Below are 4,742 nucleotides of genomic sequence, written 5' to 3'. Positions count from 1 at the left end.
AGCAATATAACACTGCCTTCCCGAAACAACGGGATTCAAATTATTATACTGTTACACTTATAATCTCTTGTTGGTTCGAACCTTCTAGTTTTGTGGGCAACGTAATAGAACATAACATGAACATCTATACCACAGGATCATTGCCAATGTCCACTTCTCTTCGGTTTCTTGTTTTCTCGATACAATGAAGTTCAATTTTTATATTTGAAAATTATGAAGATTAATATCGGAACATACATTTTTTGGGGTTAAATTTATTACGAAATGTTTTTTAGTTGTGATAAATATTTCAAATCACCATTTTGAAGTGTTACAAAAATACGAGTATACACTGTTTCTTATCCAACTAAGTCACGAAGTTGGATATTATAAGTATATCAGTTTACTTTACTCTTTCCTGAGCCTTCTTTCAAATCCTAAGCCTAACATATTGAAGAGTTTCAGCTATCACATTATTTTTGTGTCTGCTGTTTCCCTGAATATGTTTCATGTCATCTTGTTATTATAAATCTGACAAAATCACCACGAAGATCAGATTAGTTAGTGAGGTGTTATTTGAACAGAATTTTGGGGGTTTCACTTACAGAAAGGTGAATAAACTCACTTTTGGATCACAAATAAACATTAAGCCTTTCCATATCTACTGGAAGGTTAACAGCAAAACCGTCATCCATAGGATACTAAACAGCCAATTGTCTCGATTTTCAGTAAATGAACAAGATATGGACAGAATAGGTATTTCATATTTTCACTGAGGTAACTAAACAAGGCTAAGGCTGTTTGTTCACACATGCTTGCTCACGCTTGTTCGATACAGTGCGATAAGTTACCTAAACTGAAGGACTGAAATGTCAATATGTAATAAACGAATAGATTGCTACCACAAAGGGTTTTACATACATTTAATTGTGACGCAATATTAAACATATTTAATCAATGAGTGAATATAATACAGATTATTTAAGCTTGCTTGTGTGTGTGAGAGGGAGAGAGACCCCACAGGGCTTGGTAGTAAGAGCAATCTATTCACAATCTGTGGATCGCGAGATCGAAACCCGTCACTGAATAAAATCGCTCTTTAAGTCGCGAGAACTCTATAAGGTAATAGTCAATTTCATTATTCATAGGTAGAAATTAGCCCAGGATTTCACAGTTGGTGGTATTTGGTAGCTGTTTTCTCTCTAGTTTATCATTTCAAAATTAACGACAGCTAGTGTAGATGGCTCTCGAGTAGCTTTGCTTGAAAATTAAATTAAAAGCAAACAACCAAGAAAGTTTAGATACTAAGTTTATAAGTGTTAATTATCAAGTTCCTCTCATAATACGTGTATGTTCACCCATAAAATATTAAAAAGTGTATGAATAAAAGTTGCAGCATCAACAGAAGCTAAGCCTGAGTTGCAGCATCAACAGAAGCTAAGCCTGGCGACTTCGTTGGAATTATATTTGCACAAGCGAATAATTTATTGAATATTAGCACATCATCATTATATGTGTAAATAAGAAGTAACATGATTCAGTTACCGCTTTAAAATATGCAAATAAAACAAAGAAAGAAGGATAGCGTGAGTTACCAGAATTCTGCTTGATTCAATTACTTTTGGATCTGATCAGTGTAGACAAAAACGGACGAATGTGACGTGAAAATGTTTGTCATAACGACTGGTATGGCTGTTGACACTGTTATTAATAAAGCAGAAAACAACGTTTCGACCTTCCTAGGTCATCTTCAGGTTAACAAAGAGTTTGCAAGTGACCGTTGCCGAACACATGTCTTAGAGTTGAGAGTATAAACGGGAACGAGATTGTAGGGGGCGTTGCAGGTGGATGTAGGTTATTAATTAGTATAGGTATAAAGGTGTTCCTTTATATTGGTTTATTTTGGTTTTAGTTGTTGTATAAGTAGGGCTTTGATTTTGCGTTGCTTTCCATACTTAGTATTTGGGTGTTTTCTATGGTTATGTTGGGTTTATTTGATTTGCAGTGTCCAAAAACGTGTGAAGATGTTTTTTTTTTCTGTTCATTTAATGTAGTTTTCATTTTTCTGCTTTTTTCTTTAATGTAGAAGTCGTGGCAGTTTTTGCATTGTATTTTACAAATGATGTTGGTGTTATGTTTGTCAGTGTAGTTTTTTTCATAGTATGGACTTTAGTTTCGTACCTGTTTTTTGAATAAATTTGGGGTTTACTGGAATATTATGTTTTGTTATAATTTGTTTTCAAATGTTGATTACTTTTTTGCTGATGTCTGGAACGTATGGTATGCAACAGTATAAGGTTTTGTTGATGTTTATGAAGTGTTGTTTTATAGTGTTGATTTCATCGTTAATTTTATCAGGTGAACACAGTTTTATGGTTGTGTTTATTTAGTTTCTCAATATGTTGAGTTTTTGTTTTGTTTGATGTACTAAGTCCCAGGAAATGTATAGTCCAGTATGGGTGATTTTTCTGTGAATTTATATTTTGAATTGTGTATCAGTTCTAGTGATCTTGAGATTAAGAAATGCTATTTGGTTAGTTTATTTTAATCTTGGGTGAACTTAATGTTAGGATGTATCACGTTAACGTGATTGAAAAAAACTAAGTGTGTGTTATATAGACGTAAATGCAGCAGTTGTATCATTAACATACCTGTACCAATATAGTGGTGGGTGTAAGGCTGAATTGATCGCTTACAAAGTGTAAATATTTTGTGTTTCTTTGTGTACTGTGTTATCTGTTTAAACTCCATTATGCCTAAACTTTCCTACATTACGCTATTGTTGACTGTACACGCTCGTGCAATTCTAACGAAACTAAGAAACTTAAATCAAAAAATCATCAGTAGAAGAAATAACATTTATTTCATCCAACAGTGAAAAAAGGAAAAACTAATCCCTAATTTTGTGAAGATAAAACTGTCGAAGAATTTACCCGGTGTATAAACACTATCCATAATTTACAGAAAAAAACTAGTAAAAGCAATGTTAAACTCGAAATATATAAAGAACTAAATGACCTACAGAAACAAAAAATGAATCTAAACTGCAGCATTCAACCAGACGTTTATGGACTCATACAAAGCAACATCAATCAACTCAAAAATAAGAACGACAAGAAGGTTCGCCACAACAAGAAACTAGATAAATTAAGGTGCCAACAACAAAAAAAGACGCCAACACGACGAGCCACCAACAAAACTCCTAATTAACAGATCCGATCGAAAATTAAACAATGAAGAAATACATCTACTCAAGAAAGGACTCAACTTCGCAGTAACACTTAGAAATATTCCATCCATCGAAATGAAAGCCTGTCTGGAAGACCTAGCTAGAAGACTGGTGATCCACTCTACACAAACTGAAAATAACAACAAAACAACGGGAAACAGCCACCAGAAAAAAGACAACTTCGACAACAATTCCACCGACAACCAGCAACCACTTTTGCAGGTAGAACTGAAGACATCTATTTCCCCGAAACACCTCAAAGCAGCATCTTAAACAACCCATTCAAATAATTTTCTAACAAATCTATCAACGTAATTTCAAAGAAAAGAAAACTAAAAAAAACAAACTTACACAAAAACATATTAGTTCTATAAACAACTTAAAACAAGATAACAACATCAAACGTCTAAAAGCAGATAAAGGCAATGCTATAGTTATAATGAACACAAATGAATAATTTGCAAAAATGAACATCTTATCAGATACAAACAAATTTAAACTGCTGAACACAAATCCAACAAAAACACATGAAATCCAGTTAAATAAAATACTACTATAAATGAAAAACCAACACAATCTCAAAAAACATTTATTCTTACCTACGAAAGACCGATTCACGCACACCACAACAATACGGCACCCCCAAACCTCACAAACCTAATTGTCCACTATGACCCATAATGTCGACCTACAAATCATTTAACTACAACCTCAGTAAATATATAACGTGGGCATTTTTTAAATATCAGCTGGCTCCTTTTTCAAAGACTCTTTTAACTTTAAATATATTTTTATTCAACTAAATCAAAAAAGCCTTAATGGCCAGTTTTGATGTAATCTTCCTCTTCACAGAAGTCCCAACAACTGAAGCCTGCAAGATAGCTTTAGAACTTTATATCCGAGACCACAACCCGTTGATACAAATCCCCAGCAACCTGTTAGCAACCCCTGTAGAATTCACTACCACCAAAACCAACTTTATGTTCAATAACCAAAACTACCTACAAATAAATGGCCTAAGTATGGAAAATCCCGTGTCACCAGTTCTAGCCAACATTTTTATGACACAAATTGAATATCAAGCGATCAATTCAGCCTTACACACCTATCACTATACTGGTACAGTTATGTTGATGATACGATTGCAGGATCCATATCTACAGAACACACTTTTCAATGACGTTAACTCGATACACCCCAACAATAAGTTCACCTGTGATTAGGAAAAACTACCCAAATAGCATTTCTTAACCTCAAGATCACTAAAAATGATACAGAATTCAAAACAGAAATCCACAGAAAAATCACCCATATGGAAACCAAATAAACACAGCCACAAAACTATGTTCGCCTGGTAAAATTAACGATAAAATCAACAAAATAAAACAACACTTTATCAACATCAACAATTTTCCTCAAAAAACCGTTGAAAAATTATATACACACACCTACACCTACAACAATAAATCCCAAGACACGACAAACTACAAAACCTTATCCTGTTGCATACCATATGTTCCCGACATCAGGTACA

This window comes from Tachypleus tridentatus, chromosome 13 (genome assembly GCF_004210375.1).
Source record: "Tachypleus tridentatus isolate NWPU-2018 chromosome 13, ASM421037v1, whole genome shotgun sequence".
Classification (NCBI taxonomy): Eukaryota; Metazoa; Arthropoda; class Merostomata; order Xiphosura; family Limulidae; genus Tachypleus; species Tachypleus tridentatus.
Note: the sequence above shows the minus strand (reverse complement) of the source record.